Raw genomic sequence first — 16,966 nt, forward strand, 5'->3', positions numbered from 1 at the left:
AAGCAGAAAGCAGAGAGTAGGAATAAACGGACAGTTCTCCCAATGGAGGGCTGTAGAAAGTGGAGTCCCTCAAGGATCGGTATTGGGACCTGTACTTTTCAACTTGTTCATTAATGACCTAGAATTAGGAGTGAGCAGTGAAGTGGCCAGGTTTGCTGACGACACTAAATTGTTCAGGGTTGTTAAAACAAAAAGGGATTGCGAAGAGCTCCAAAAAGACCTCTCCAAACTGAGTGAATGGGCAGAAAAATGGCAAATGCAATTCAATATAAACAAGTGTAAAATTATGCATATTGGAGCAAAACATCTTAATTTCACATATACGCTCATGGGGTCTGAACTGGCGGTGACCGACCAGGAGAGAGACCTCGGGGTTGTAGTGGACAGCACGATGAAAATGTTGACCCAGTGTGCGGCAGCTGTGAAAAAGGCAAATTCCATGCTAGCAATAATTAGGAAAGGTATTGAAAATAAAACAGCCGATATCATAATGCCGTTGTATAAATCTATGGTGCGGCCGCATTTGGAATACTGTGTACAGTTCTGGTCGCCTCATCTCAAAAAGGATATTCTAGAGTTGGAAAAGGTTCAGAAGAGGGCAACCAGAATGATCAAGGGGATGGAGCGACTCCCTTACGAGGAAAGGTTGCAGCATTTGGGGCTTTTTAGTTTAGAGAAAAGGCGGGTCAGAGGAGACATGATAGAAGTGTATAAAATTATGCATGGCATTGAGAAAGTGGATAGAGAAAAGTTCTTCTCCCTCTCTCATAATACTAGAACTCGTGGACATTCAAAGAAGCTGAATGTTGGAAGATTCAGGACAGACAAAAGGAAGTACTTCTTTACTCAGCGCATAGTTAAACTATGGAATTTGCTCCCACAAGATGCAGTAATGGCCACCAGCTTGGATGGCTTTAAAAGAAGATTAGACAAATTCATGGAGGGCTATCAATGGCTACTAGCCATGATGGCTGTGCTGTGCCACCCTAGTCAGAGGCAGGATGCTTCTGAAAACCAGTTGCCGGAAGCCTCAGGAGGGGAGAGTGTTCTTGCACTCAGGTCCTGCTTGCAGGCTTCCCCCAGGCACCCGGTTGGCCACTGTGAGAACAGGATGCTGGACTAGATGGGCCACTGGCCTGATCCAGCAGGCTCTTCTTATGTTCTTAAATAGAACTGTGTTTTTTGCTGCCCAGTGTGAGAGTCCAAGTTGTAATTTGTGCTGGTGTGTGTGTTACCTGGATGTGAGATGGGGAGGGAGTGGTTATGCTGCTGTTTGTATGGTATTGTGCTGCTTTAGATCACTAGGTCTTCAACTTTGTCGGACCTGGCACTAACATTTCATCTAAATATGCATTTGGGGATCCATTTCTTATTTTTTAAACGTATATTTGTATGGTAGTAGTGCTGCTGTTGCAACTCATCTTAGATCAGGCTGCAACCTAGGAATGGGTCCCAACCCAGCAGCTGAAGACTAGTGCTCCAAATCAGGTTTGGGGGAACTGTTGACCCTCCAGACGTTGCTGAACTGCAACTCACATCAGCCCCAACAAGCATGGACAATGGCCAAGGGTGATGGGAGTTGTAGTTCAGCAAAAATCTGGAGGGCCAGAGGTTCCTCACACCTGTTGTAGATGGAAGTGGGTGAGTGAGCTGGTTGTAAAGTATGCTTAATGCTGTCAGGGATTGTTTTTGTAGACCAGAAGATCACTTTGTGACAAATGGTTAGCTGTGGATATTAGCTGTGTTACAGGGAATGGCTGATGGAAATGGTTGAGAGTGAGATTCGTTGTATGGAAGAGTGCTAAGGATGTGTTTGCAAGATATATATATCTCTCTCTGTCTCTCTCTCTCTCTCTGTCTCTGGATTGTGGGTGCAGCTTTTTCCTCAGTTTGTTTATTTGTATCCATATTATTTTTATGTAGAATTTTATTGTCTTTGGGTCGACCCTTTTGTGCATGGACTTACTCTTCTGCAGTAGAATTTTCCCTCCCTCTCCTCTCCCCACATGCCTCATGTTCCCCCTCCATCTGCTCTGGGGACTTGGAGGGACCTCCAGAACAGATTAAAGGGGGAGTGCAAAGGGGGGGGGAAAGGAGTCATGCAGGAAGGAGGGAAAGTTTAATTGCGAAAATGGGATGACTTTGTTAGATACAACCCTTCAATTTTTACTTGTAATTTTTTTTGGTGTGTGGATATTTTTCATTTTCTGATAATTATGTTGCGCTCCAGGGGCACGGGGAGCTAGATGAGGGAGAGGGGTCAGATGAGGAAGATATCCCTGGGGGTATTGGAGGAGGGGGGGACTCTGCCAGCCCGCAAACGTCTTCGTCCAGCCCCCCCCTTGAGGCAGGTCCAGCCCCGCCTGTGAGTTCCCCGCCCGAGCTGTTGGGAAGCAACCCTTCGTGCATGCCAACCCGGAATCCCTGACTGGCACTTCAAATGCTTCCCTGCCAACCTGCTTCCTGCCTCCTGAGGTCTTGCTGTCACCTAGTGAAGCCCTGCTGTCGAATGGGCAGTCGGAGACTCACCCCCCTCGCCACATGCAACAGGGACTTTCAGAGGGTGGAACTCCTGTGGAGCTGTCTTTTACACGCGAAGACCTTCCCTACTTAAGCAGGTGCCCACCCGGACTCTAGTGCTGAGTCAACTCTCCCCACACGCTGCAGAGACTGTCTAGGTAGGCTGGTTAGGGAAAGTAGTGAGTCAGAGTAGACAGGTTTATGAAGTGCACTGCTTTGGATGTAACCATCACACTAATAGAACAAACCTCGCCTCTGTCTGGTTTCTCCGACTCTGGGCAGGACAGTGGCTCTAAATTGTCCCTCATCTCTCTTGCAGCAAAACACTGGACTCTTAAGGGTTGTAGCCAACAAGTAAATCCTTTGAAATTAATGGACCTAAGTTAGTTACATCTGCTAATTTCAGTGTGTTTACTCAGTATTGCATAGTTGGATGCAACCTTAAATGTGGATCTTTATTGTGTTCTGTATTTTATTTTCATTTGTAATGATATTTTCTAATGTTCTATTTGATGTTTTAAGTGTTTTTTTTAAATGTAAAACAGAAAAGGCACGATTAAAAGAAATGGATAAATAATTAAAAACTGGCAAACACTAGCAAACAGATTAAGACCATGCTGTGCTTCTTTTAAAGCCTCAGAGGGCAGGATGCCCAATGAACAGGGAACCAGAGTGCTGCTCTGAGGAAGTGTCCATCAGAATGAAAAGGGGACCCAGAAGAGATCAGGGATAGAAGCACACAGACTGCACATTTAACCACGCTGCTGATAAATGAGTCTGTCCAGATGGTAGTTAAAGTTTTAAAGACAGAAACAGACAAACCATGGTCTGTACAAATATAGTCCCATCCAATCTTCTCCCTTCCTTCTTCCCAACATCACAGTGATGCCGTTTAAGGAGGCCCCAGTTGTCATCACCAAGCACTAACCAGGCTATGGCTCGGAGGAGGATATAAAAAGCCTTGGAGAGGAGGAAAGAGAGGCAGTGGAAGTCCAGAGAACAGGCTGGGATAGCTAGGCCTCTGAGCAAAGGTCCTCCACTCAAGGAATGGGGGCTTGGCCATCACTTTCCTGCCACAGGCCATCCCCAAACTCTATCCCTAAGCCCCATTGGGTGGGACCAAAGAGAATAGCTGCATTCCAGGTTTACCCAGCCCCCTTCCGACACAGGAGTTCTGCGCTTCAGCCTGCCAAGGCCAACAGCAGAGAATCCAGGCACCTCAGGAGGTCACCTCATCTCAAAAAGGATATTATAGAGTTGGAAAAGGTTCAGAAGAGGGCAACCAGAATGATCAAGGGGATGGAGCAACTCCCTTACGAGGAAAGGTTGCAGCATTTGGGGCTTTTTAGTTTAGAGAAAAGGCGGGTCAGAGGAGACATGATAGAAGTGTATAAAATTATGCATGGCATTGAGAAAGTGGATAGAGAAAAGTTCTTCTCCCTCTCACATAATACTAGAACTCGTGGACATTAAACTATGGAATTTGCTCCCACAAGATGCAGTAATGGCCACCAGCTTGGATGGCTTTAAAAGAAGATTAGACAAATTAATGGAGGACAGGGCTATCAATGGCTACTAGCCATGATGGCTGTGCTGTGCCACCCTAGTCAGAGGCAGGATGCTTCTGAAAACCAGTTGCCGGAAGCCTCAGGAGGGGAGAGTGTTCTTGCACTCGGGTCCTGGTTGCGGGCTTCCCCCAGGCACCTGGTTTCCCACTGTGAGAACAGGATGCTGGACTAGATGGGCCACTGACCTGATCCAGCAGGTTCTTCTTATGTTCTTAGGAGGGCTGCAGAAGAACTGTATTTATTGTTGAGAGTAACCTGAGACATGGTGTAAACTGTCCTGGGAAGCAGACCACCAGATGCAAGTCAGTTCCTTCTTTGACCCCTTAGTCCGGTGTGGGCTCAGGGAAAATATGGAGCAACCCTCTTTTGATGTGTCCCTTCTCCCAGGGTACAGCACAATCGCCATAAGAACAGCTCTGCTATGACAAAGCAAAGATCAGGCATTGTGTTTCTCAGCAGCCAATCAGATTCTTCCAGGAAGCCTACAAGCAGCTCCCTAATAGCTGGCATTCAATGGCAGAGGGGCTCTGTAGCTATCATGTTTAGTCGCCATTGATAGTTTTCTTTCATGGATTTATCTAATCTCTATTTAAAGGAATCTAAGATCTCTCTCTTTGTCCTTCCATCTCAACAGCCCCCACCCTCAATCTATGTGCTTCTCTTTCACCTTGGCTCTCTTGGCTTTACTGCGGTTTACTGCCACCACCTCCCTAGAGTCTAGTGTTTTGCTGTAAGAGGTTGGAGGGGGGCACAGTTCTTAAAACAATCAAATAAACCAAATTCATATAAATTGTGCTCTTTGCAAACATGCTGGTGTGTGTTAAATGCTAATATTGCACATATATGATGAAATTGCATAAAGGTCGAAATAACAAGCTGGACTCACCATTCACTCCCTATCCAAGTTCACATGCACACAAAAATGTTAGGAAAGCCATTCCCGTCATCCAGTGTGATTAAAAATAAATAAGAGGCTTGCAAGCAAGTGTGGACCTCAAGAGCTACAACTAGTATGTATTGTAGAAGTTTTGTGTCTCTGGGGGCGTGCAGGTTGTCACGCTCCTAAAATAATAATATATGATGATTATGATTATATTTTTGTTTTTTAAAAAGCAGCATTTAAACGCCACTTCCATAGGTGTTTAATGCTAACAATAAAAATGATTACAGTGGTGCTGAGAGAAAGCGGTTTGCCTACGGATACCTAGTGGATTTGGGAGCAATCCAACTGCTTGGGCAGCTGGCGGACAGGGGGCTGGTGAAGTTCAGAGAGGGATCAGGACCAGGGGGAGGGGTCTGAAAGTAAGAAGGATTTATTTATTTATTTATTTATTTATTAAATTTTTATACCGCCCCATAGCCGAAGCCCTCTGGGCGGTTCACAACATATAACATCCAATATACAATTTAAAAACATATATTAAACTTAAAAATTATACCAAAAATACCTAAACATAATTAAACATATAAACAACTACAAAACTCAGTACTAAAATATTAAATGTAAAATGCATTAAATCGATTGAATATTAAGATGTTAAGATGTAAATATTAAATTGCTAAAATATTTAAAATTATATATATTAAAATGCCTGGGAGAACAGGAAGGTTTTTACCTGGCGCCGAAAAGATAACAATGTTGTGTAAGTCCGCTCCCCCGTGTCTCCTCCCCTGCTATGACTCCGGAACACCCTGTTTTTGGCCCTTCCACTGGGCCTCTGTCCGCCAGGCTGGCCATCCTCAGTGGAACCCTGGAGGCACCAGGAGATTCCTGGCGGAGCCATATCTCCACCGTGGCAGAGGGCTGCTGCCAGCAGAGTCTGGTGCTCACCAGGGAACTGCGGCATCCATCTCACCCCAGCCTGGCGGAAGGGTGAGTTGAATTACTTCTCTTTGTTGCAGAGGAGAAATTTAAATTTGTTGTAGTTCAAGTCTCTTGGCTGTTATGGTTCCTTTGCTTTCAAATACTGTTTAAAGAGTGGCCGAGCACATGTAGAAGGTCAACCGGGTCGGAGGCAACTGGTAGCAAGACCAAGGTTGAAGGCTGACCTAAGTGTGTGTGTGTGAGAGAGAGAGAGAGAAAGAGAGAGAAAGGAGAAATACACTATAGAGCAATTGCCTGCTCTAGGCTACTTGCAATATCAGTTTTTTATTCATGAACATTATGAAAAATATATGCTCACAAAGCTTCAAGCACAGTTGCTTTCAGAGAGAGGAAGGCGATCCATTGTCTAGCTGGGAGGTGTGGAAAGCTTCTGGCTTCTGTTAAGGGATGGTAAGTGAGGAGTTAAAACGGCCACTTCCCCGTACTCCTGTCCCCACTCCATCTATTCTGCTTAAATTTTATATCCTGCTACTGTTGTGTTCTTTCAATGATTATTTTATTTTGTTTTTGGTAAATCACATTTAGCTTGGGAATCATGCAGGGAAAAGGAAGGCAGTAAGTGGGGAGAAAACTGAGTGTTGTTTTTTACATGGGGGAAGATGTTATAAAGAGATGCTGTAAGCAGAATAGCTTATTTTAATAATGACCTTGAGGAATTAAATAAAAGTACAATAAGCATGGTAGATTAGAAAGAACAAGCCAATTAAAAACAAAACATGCTCCGCAAAATTTTGTGACGGATTAAAGTGGCCTGCATCCTTGACTGTAAGAGATGAATACTAACATGATTTTGCTGGGGCCAAATGGTGGAGGGATTTTAAAAGCCTTCTGAATTTTTTAAGAATTGTAGCCTACTTTGGCAAAAAGAGAAAGGTGAACAGGCTATCTCACTCCTTTTTTTATGTTTTCAGTTAAACAACTTGGGAAGGACGGGGGGAGGAGGAGGAGAAATCACACTGAGTTTGCCTGCAGCTGAAAGGCATGGGTAAACATTTCTCCAACTTTAATATCTGCTGTTTCATTTTATATTCATCATGTCAGCATAATCTGCTTTTATGGGAATAGTCTTGGTTCCCAACCAAATGCATTTAAGCCCATTTGCTTTTAGGTTTGATGGTAATGTGACTTGAAGATTTCAATGAAATGTTTATATTTAAGGATTGTAGAAATGGCAGAGAGAAAATGGAATTACAAAATCAATCAGAAGGCCTCTTGCTCTTGTGAGTGTATGTCTCTCTCTTTCCTCATCTCCCTGACCTTCCTTGTGAGCAGACAACTGAATGACTCAGCTAGAAACTTGTTCTTCAGGAAAATTCTTATACAGTGGTTACAAGCAAGATTAGCTCCTTGAGCACATTCTTCTGCATTTGGAGTCTTAAGTACCTGGAAAGGGTTTGTCATCCTTTTCATTTTTGGAGAGAGTCAACTAATTAAGAACATAAGAGCTTGCTGGATCAGGCAAATGGACCATCTAGTCCAGCATCCTGTTCTCACAGTGGCCAACCAGATGCCTGTGGGAAACCTGCAAGCAGGACCCGAATGCAAGAGCACTTTATCCTCCCATGGTTTCCAGAAACTGGTATTCAGAGCATGCTGCTTCTGACTGTGGAGGTAGAACATAGCCATCCATAATGGATAGTAGCTATCAATAGCCTTATCCTCCATGAATTTGTCTAATCTTCTTTTAAAACCATACAAATTGGTGGCCATCTGCTGGAACAGCAGAAGCTTCAAACTCCATCCCAGCGTTCACAGGAGTAAGACAAGGCTGTGTTTTAGCTCCCCTTTTATTTACTCTTTATTTGAACGATTTAAAGGACTCTTGCCTCTCCCATGATTTTCATATCCCTAAAATTGCGGATGTCAGATGTCCTTTGTTACTTTATGCTGATGACGCTGTACTTTTATCCTTTTCTAAGATCGGCCTCAGACGGATGACAATAACATTTATGACCTATTGTAATGAGAACCAACTATCTATAAATTATGGTAAAACTAAGATTCTTGTGTTCTCAAACCAAAGATTTCTACCTACCTGGACAATTAATGGCCATCATATAGACCAAGTTGCCCACTACAAATATTTAGGCATAACTTTCCATTCTTCTATGAGTTTGTCCTGCCATATAAGAGAGGCAATTTCAAAAGCTAGATACTCTATTAAGAGCCTTCTACGCTTCTCTTGTTATAGAGGGGGTCGCTTTGTGCCAGCGATTATTAAATTATTTAACTATAAGATCATGCCCCAACTCTTATATGGAGCCCCTATTTGGATCCACTCTATGAACTCCACAGTTGAATCGGTCCTCTCTAGCCTACTATGCCGCCTTCTGGGCGTACCCAGATGTACTCCATCAGCGGCAGTTAGACTTGAATGCGGGCTCACATCATTGGATTGTCAGGCTTGGTTAATGACCGTTAACTACTGGATAAAAATCTCGTCTAAAGTATCACCAGGCCTTCTCTCTCTATTTTGGGGAGATTCTAGCCCCTCCTCTTGGAATAATAAAATAGAATTGAAATTACAGAAAATAGGTCTATCCAAGGAATACTTGCTACTCCATACGCCCAGAGAAGCGGTAGCCTTAATTCGCTCCTGCTTAAAGGATAATGACTATCAGATATCGACAAATCAGGCTATGAAAACATGCTCTCCATTACATTTAAATCTAACTTTTGAATTTTAAAAAATTGCCCCCTATTTCTATTTTTTCACCGTTCCTAAACTACGTATAGCATTCTCCAAAGCGAGATTTAACTCTCTGGACTCTGCAATTCTTGAGGGGCAGTTTAGGGGAATATCATATAATCTCCGAACCTGCCCGTGCTGCTCAGATAGTATTGAGACCCTTCACCACTGTACCCTTGATTGCTCCCTATACTCCCATATTCGCTGTAAATTTTTAAATTCTATCATATCGAACCCGATATATAAATACAAAACTCCTGATGATATGGTTGCTTTTATTTTCTCTGGTACAGACAAACGAATTACCATTCAGGTGGCCAAGTTCATATACGCGGCTCAATTAATACGTACTTCCATGTAATTGTCCTGTTATTTTTGTTTATGTATGTATACTGTATAATGTATCCCCGCTTAGCCAACTGGATTGTATTTTATTTGGGTCCTTCACCGCAATAAACTAAACTGAAGCAGAAGCTTCATAGAATCATAGAATAGTAGAGTTGGAAGGGGCCTATAAGGCCATCAAGTCCAACCCCCTGCTCAATGCAGGAATCCAAATCAGAGCATTCCCGACAGATGGCTGTCCAGCTGCCTCTTGAATGCCTCCAGTGTCAGAGAGCCCACTACCTCTCTAGGTAATTGATTCCATTGTCGTATGGCTCTAACAGTTAGGAAGTTTTTTCTGATGTTCAGTCAAAATCTGACTTCCTGCACCTTGAACCCATTATTCCCTGTCCTGCATGCCCTCCTCTGTGTGACAACCTTTCATGTACTTGAAGAGTACTATCATATCTCCCCTCAGTCTTCTCTTCTCCAGGCTAAACATGCCCAGTTCTTTCAGTTTCACCTCATAGGACTTGGTTCCCAGTCTCCTGATCATCCTTGTTGTCGTCCTCTGAACCTGTTCCAGTTTGTCTGCATCCTTTTTGAAGTGTGGAGACCAGAACTGGATGCAGAACTCAAGATGAGGCCTAACCAGTGCTAAACCAGTTTAAACCAGTGCCTAACCAGTTTAAAAACACATGCTAAAATGCCTGGGAGAAGAGGAAAGTCTTGACTGAAAGAACTGGGTATGTTTAGCCTTGAGAAGAGAAGACTGAGGGAAGATACGATTTTTAAATTGTTTTTAATTTTTTTTAAATTGTGCTTTTTAATTTTTTTTTGTATTTTAAAATTTGTACATATGTTTTTGTTGTTTTTAATTGCTGTAAACCGTCCAGAGAGCTTCGGCTATGGGGCGGTATATAAATGTAATAAATAAATAATAAATAAATAAATGAGAGCATTCTTCAAGTATTTGAAAAGTTGTCACACAGGGGAGGGCCAGGATCTCTTCTGAATCATCCCAGAGTGCAAGACATGGAATAATGGGCTCAAGTTGCAGGAAGCCAGATTTCAACTGAACATCAGGAAAAACCTCCTAACAGTACTACAGTGGAACCAATTACCTAGGGATGGGATGAGCTCTCCAACACTTGAGGCATTCAAGAGGAAGCTGGACAGCCAACTGTTGGGTATGCTTTAATTTGGATTCCTGTATTGAGCAGGGGGTTGGACTGGATGGCCTTATAGGGCCCTTCCAACTCTATGATTCCATGATTATACGAATTAGTGATGGATGAACTTCTGTTGGCTCAGAAGTTATGAACCGGATAGCTTTAAAAGTGGATTAGACATACAGGAGGTTAAGGCTATTAGTGGCTACTTGCCATGCCCTTCCTCCATAGTTGAATACAGTATGCTTCTGACCAGTTGCTGTAAACCTCAAGACAGAGAGTGCTCTTGTGCTCAGGTCCTGTTTGTGGGCTTCTCCTCTGGTTGGCCGCTGTGACAGCAGGATGCTGGATTAGATGGGCCATTGGCCTGATACTGCAGGGACTTCTTAAATTTCTTTGAGAAGCATTTAGAAAGAAAAGTACACCTCTTTTGTTTTCTGAGAGTTCTCCTCCAACTTACAGGGTTTTATCCAACTGTTCTACTCAGAGCAGATCCACTGAAATTTGTGAACTTCAGCTAGTCATGTCCGTTAACGTCATAAGGTGCACTCTGAGTAGAACACTGGATACAGCCCATAATGCTGTTGACGTTACTGTGCACATATGCATTACTTATATTGCCCTTTGGAGGTTACAGCTTCCATCATCAGCCGTGGTGGAGTTGCGTTTGGAAATTCAGCCACTACCGTACTTCCAAAATAAATATATCCGGTAACTAAGAGAGGGTTTTAAATTTGTATGGGGGACATGCAGTGTTTACAAGAAACAATTAAGATAATTTACCCAAATAGAGAATATGGTTTCCAGCTGAACAGTCTGCCCAGGTAGTTGATGTGTTGTTGTGGTTGCCAGCAATCCACAAGAATTTCGGAGAGAACCATAGGGTAACTTTAAAGTACTCTTGCATGTACAGCTACAAAGTAGTCTGATCAACTTGACTGCTGACTATTCAAGTTCAAACTCATATTTTACATTTCCAAGGCAGAGAGGAATTTTTGGGAGATGGCCCCCGATTCATAGTGTGTCTGAGTATTACAAGCTGGGCATATTTGCATTCTGAACTTTGACAACATTGCTACTTATCAAGGAAAGCTAAATATCTAAGCAAAAGAACTAAGCTATTTGTTCTGTTCATATTCTGTTTTATTCACATTTATATTTCACCTTATCCCATCTTTTTTTAAATGAAACAACTTGGTGAAAAATGTATGTGTGTGTTATGTGCCTTCAAGTCAATTTAAGACTTAGGTGACCATATGAATCAGTGACCTCCAATAGCATTTGTTATAAATCACCCTGTTCAGATCTGGTAAGTTCACGTCTGTGGCTTCCTTTATGGAATCAATCCATCTCTTGTTTGGTCTTCCTCTTTGTCTACTCCGTTCTGTTTTTCCCAGCATTATTGCCTTTTCTAGTGAATCATGTCTTCTCATGATGTGTGCAAAGTATGATAACCTCAGTTTCATCATTTTAGCTTCTAGCGACAATTATGTTTTAATTTGTTCTAACACCCAATTATTTGTCTTTTTCGCAGTCCATGGTACCTGCAAATCTCTCTTCCAACACCACATTTCAAATGAGTTGATTTTTATCTTATCCACTTTTTCCACTGTCCAACTTTCACATCCATACATAGGGGTCGGGAATACCATGGTCTGAATGATCCTGACTTTAGTATTCAGTGACACATCTTTGCATTTGAGGACTTTTTCTAGTTCTCTCATAGTTGCCCTCCGCAGTCCTAGCCTTCTTCTGATTTCTTGACTACTGTCTCCATTTTTGTTAATGACTAGGCCAAGGTACTGATAATCCTTGACAAGTTCAATGTCCTCATTGCCCGCTTTAAAGTTACATAAATCTTCTGTTGTCATCACTTTAGACTTTTGGACGTTCAGCTGTAGTCCTGCTTTTGTGTTTTCCTCTTTAACTTTCATCAGCATTCATTTCAAATTATTTCTGCTAGTAGTATGGTATTGTCTACATATCTTAAATTATTGATATTTCTCCCTCCAATTTTCACACCTTTATCTTGATCCAAAACCACTTTCCCTGTGATATGTTCTGCATATAGATTAAACCAATAGGGTGATAAAATACATCCCTGTCTCACAACGTTTCCGATGGGGAACCAATCGGTTTATTTATTATTTTTTTATTGATGAACTCTATTTCTATGCCGCCTTTTGGCCAAAAGGCCCTCAAGGCGGCTCAACAAAAAACAAAACAACCCCCCCCCCACACACATACAAGTACAAAATACACATCAAAAAAAGAATACAGTGCACAGGAATTTAAATAACAAAATATTAACATTGTTTTTAAAAAAAACCAAAGTTCTTTACAGGCCTAAAGCTAATCTGTCCCAAAATGTGATACTGCCACTTCAAGAATTTTAGTCCTCAAACATTGAGCAGCTGTTGCAAAGGATTCGCTCACCAACATCATTGGATTCTTTCCCGAAATCATCGTCAATAGACTTGAAGTAGAACTTGTAGTTGGGCTGGTTGAGGAGCGCCTTGAAGTTGCCCAGCGTCGCCCGCTCGGCTGGGATGGGCAGCTTCACCAGGTACGGCGTCTCCTGGTCATCCAGATGGTAGATGATCTTGGTCTCCGCCGCCGCCGTGGCCGCCGCTGCTTCCCGCGGAGGACTCCTCGGGCAAAAGGCTCCAAGCGTCGCCGGCTGAGCCCGGGCCTGTTTGTACAGAAGCGGCCCGTCCTGCTGGCAGCAGCGGCGGCAACAAGGCAGGCAAGGTGCCTGCCTGCCTGCTTTCCTGCCCTTGCTTTCTTCGCTCACTCAGTCCTGCGGCCTCTCAAGCCAGGTGGGCAGTTCCTGCGGGCCAGACAGGCGTTGCGCTCCCTGGTCTCTTGCCTGCTTTGTTCTCTGGCCGGGTCTCAGCACCCCCTCAGGCGATTCAAGTGGATGCTCATGAGGGAGACAGTCGAGGGACCGGAGCTCACTGCAGTAGCAACAGAAGTAGAGCTGCGAGAGTGGCATGCGGATCTCCTTTTTGCGCCGCACTAGATAGAAAACGCGCTCGGATTGCAGCAGTGAAGCCATTTCCCCCCATATTCTGTCCTTACAGTAGCCACTTGTCCAGAGTATACATTGTGCATCAGGACAATCAGATGCTGTGGCACCCCCATTTCTTTTAAAGCATTCCATATTTTTCATGACCAAAAATCTTAAAATTGAAAGGTGTCAACTTAAAAACAACCGTCTCTCTGATAAAAAAGCCTTCATGGCCGTAGGGAAATTAATGGATCTATCAAATTTCATAGAAGAAGGGAGAGTCCTGAAGTGTCGGGAAGCTCCTAGGAGCACCACTCTGAGACTTCGCTGAATACTCATAGTACACATATGTTACAAAGCCAGTACATCTTGAAATTGCATCCTGGTTCAAGTGGAAGGGTTTTTATTTTAATTTTTTAAGATGGTGCTAGTGGAATATAAATAGTAGGTGTGGTGGATGGATAATGGGTTGGTTTGAATGTAGGAGACTTGGATTCTAATTCAAGTGTGGCCAGCGTGGTGCCCTCAAAATGATGTTGGGCTCCAACTCCCATCGGCCACAACCAACGTAGCCAATGGTCAGGGATGATGGGAGTTGTAGTCCAGTAACATATCAAGGCTACCCGTGTTCTAATTGCTGCTTAGACCGTGTTGGTCACCATGCCATATCCATATGTAGCCTTAATGTGCCTCACAATGATGCTGTGAAACCAGGATAGGAATACAGTTTAATCAGTCTTCAAGCTTTTGGGAAAGGGAGGAAATAGTAAAAGAAGACATTTGATTTGAACAATTACCTTACATTTTGCCTGGCACTACAGTTGGCATTTGGGGTTCAATCAGTACATAGTCAGTAGACTGCAGTTATGTACTTTCAGCTATTATGTGAAACTACAGATGTACCGAGGATGTCATCTGATAGGAAGTAGGAGAATGGCTTTTTGATCCCCAGCTCTACAGAGTTCTGTATGTGTACACTCACTCTCAATTTAAGAGCAGTCTGGCAGTGTCCTGCTTTGAAACCATAACCACACTGCATGGTTGTCTGCATGGTGTCTGCATGGTGGCTTGGTTTAAAAATATTGTCACTCGGTCATCCTTGAGGTTCCAGGATGGAAGCCAAGAGCTGTTCAAACTTGTGAATATTGTTCACATTTATATTTGCATAACATCATTGCTGGAGTAATTGATTACTGTAGTTTAGAATGTAATTTGTCTCATAATTGTGAACTAGTTTTTCTGTAATGAATACAGAACAGTTACACTTCTACTAAATTAATGTTTTAAATATTTGACCAGTATTTTGTCAATTGAACAAGGGCTTTTCTTTGGAGTGGTCAAATGACTACCATTATAGTGTCCCATTCTAAAAATCAGTACAGTAATATGTGAAGATGTTAGTGGTGTCAAGCTTGCTTACACCTCTGTTTCAAAGAGTAATGAAATATAGCTCCCTTCCTCAACCTGAGTCTGTTGTTGAATTATATGGGTCTGAAGTGCCTGTGTTCCTGGGAACTAGTTTTGTTATAGACCAGGTTTTAAGTCGCTCTTCATCCATGAAGCTCACACTGTGAGTGGAAGGTTGAGCCAGCCTCCATCACTCACAGGGTTTTTTTTTAGGGGATCCGGGAGGTAAAGATTGGAGGGTCATTTTCTCTGAACTCCTTGGTGAATGGTTGACAAAATTTATAATAAATGAATAAAACTAGAGTCCCAGCATGACAGCACTGGTCATAAATAAATAAATATATATATATTTCATTTCCACCACTAAAATAGCTTTTTAACGTTTTGGATAACTGACCCAACCTACTCCCTATACTGACCCAACCTACTCCCTATACTGACTAGAATGATATGGCACTTGGGTGTGGGGTAAAGACAAGGCCTCAGATCCAGATTTCCCAAAATAAAATACACTTCTACTTAATACTTTGTATTAAGGACTTACTTAGTAAGGCAACGGTTTTTGAGAAAATTATTTGTGAAAAAAACCCTTAACTTTACAGTTTGTCTTCCCAGCCACCGTGAATGTGCTTCCTTACTAGCCTCTTGGTTAGTTGTACTGCCTTCAAGTCAATCCCGACTGATGGTGACCCTATGAATAGGGTTTTCATGGTGAGCGGTATTCAGAGGGGGTTTACCATTGCCTCCCTCTGAGGCTGAGAGGCAGTGACTGGCCCAAGGTCACCCAGTGAGCTTCGTGGCTGTGTGGGGATTCGAACCCTGGTCTCCCAGGTCGTAGTCCAGAACCTTAACCACTACACCACACTGGCTCTGTACTAGCCTCTTAGCAAACCAAAAAAAAACCCCAACTGATTTCTGAAAGCCTTTTGGTAGAGGAGAAATGGATCCTTCCCCCCTTCTGCTGTGTTTCTGTGTTAGACATGGCAGCTGTCTTAGAACTAACCATCCCACCTCTGCTCACTCTCCTGCATGGTATTTCTTGTCTATGGCTACCACGCGACTTGTTAAATATAAGACTGCATCAGTCAAACAAGCAAAGTGCATTTGGGTTTTGTTCTCTTACCTTGGACTCCAAAGGGGAGAAGAGTATGAAGCTCTTACTGCTACAGTGCTTTGAAAAAGATATCTCAAGTCTAGGGAATCCTGTGTGGCACAACAAGTCTAGCTCTTCCCCATTTGCTACCCTGGGCTCCTTTTGGGAGGAAGGGCAGGATATAAATTTAATAATAATAAAATAAATAGTAACAAAATTCCACCTCCTGGAAAGCACTCACATTCTCTGGTTTGTCAATCATTACCAGAACATCCAGAGAGCCATTTCATTTATTTACTCTGCTATGAATGACATCTTGGTCTGTCTAGCTATCGCTATGTATGGGCTTCTCATATATATCATCAGAGCGTTGTCTCGTTTTTGTACTTTATTTCTTTCTTTGCAGGTGCATGGAATTCTAGGTCACCTGATAGTACTATAATTGCTGTTGAGGTTCACATCAGGGGTTGTGTAGCAGTTATAACTCCCATGATAACAGGAGATTTCCATGGTGCTGTTTCCCCCCCTTCTTTTTCTCTCTCCACACCCTCTTAAAATACAGACGTTAGTTATACCACCTCTTCTATCCCTCATAAAAAAGGTTTTTTATTTATAACTTGCAAGGTATCTTTAGTGCTTTTTCAGTGTTTTGGTGCAGAAGGTTATGGGCTATTTCTCTGTTGCTGGGACTAAAATAAACACATGTTTTCCAAACACAAAATAATGAAAAACCAACCCCCCCACCAAAAAAAACCCTCACAGCCCTTTGCTGCATGAGCCAGACTTGACCCACTGCTGAAGACTCCTATTTTCCTCTCCTGCTTTTGGAGGTTTATGTAGGAAGACAGGAAATTGCTTTCTCTCTACAGGATAACATGCTTCATTCTGCATTTTGGTTTCTGAGGCAACCCTACATTTCAGCTAGAACAGGGAAATATGCAGTTCATACCTTCCCAACTGAAAAATAACACTGAAGGTAACCTAGTGAATCATCTGGTCTTACCTTCTCACCTGATGGCAGACACCCTTTTACAAGGTCTGGGTTCAGGCACAATGTGAAACCATGGTTTGTTTGGCCAAACAATACATTGTCTTAATGTCTGAGCCCGAGTCTGTCCACAAACTGTGGTTTGTTTTGGGGCTGACAAACCAAGACTTGACGTCGCAGTTGAAGGTTATTTTATTTAGAAGATTATCCACCCTTCACCATAAGATCCCAGGGTGGGTTACAACAATAGAATACAATTATAAAAACAAATAAAACCATGTAAAACTGTTCCAAATGGAACAGAACAGTA

At 42.7% G+C, this 16,966-nt stretch overlaps 1 protein-coding gene across 5 annotated transcripts in view; it reads left to right on the forward strand.

Annotated features, from left to right (window-relative positions):
• Window positions 1-16,966, forward strand: part of ASTN2 (astrotactin 2) — a 773,365-nt gene that overhangs the window by 146,861 nt on the left and 609,538 nt on the right. The window lies entirely within an intron of this gene.

This window comes from Rhineura floridana, chromosome 20, assembly GCF_030035675.1.
Source record: "Rhineura floridana isolate rRhiFlo1 chromosome 20, rRhiFlo1.hap2, whole genome shotgun sequence".
Lineage (NCBI taxonomy): Eukaryota > Metazoa > Chordata > Lepidosauria > Squamata > Rhineuridae > Rhineura > Rhineura floridana.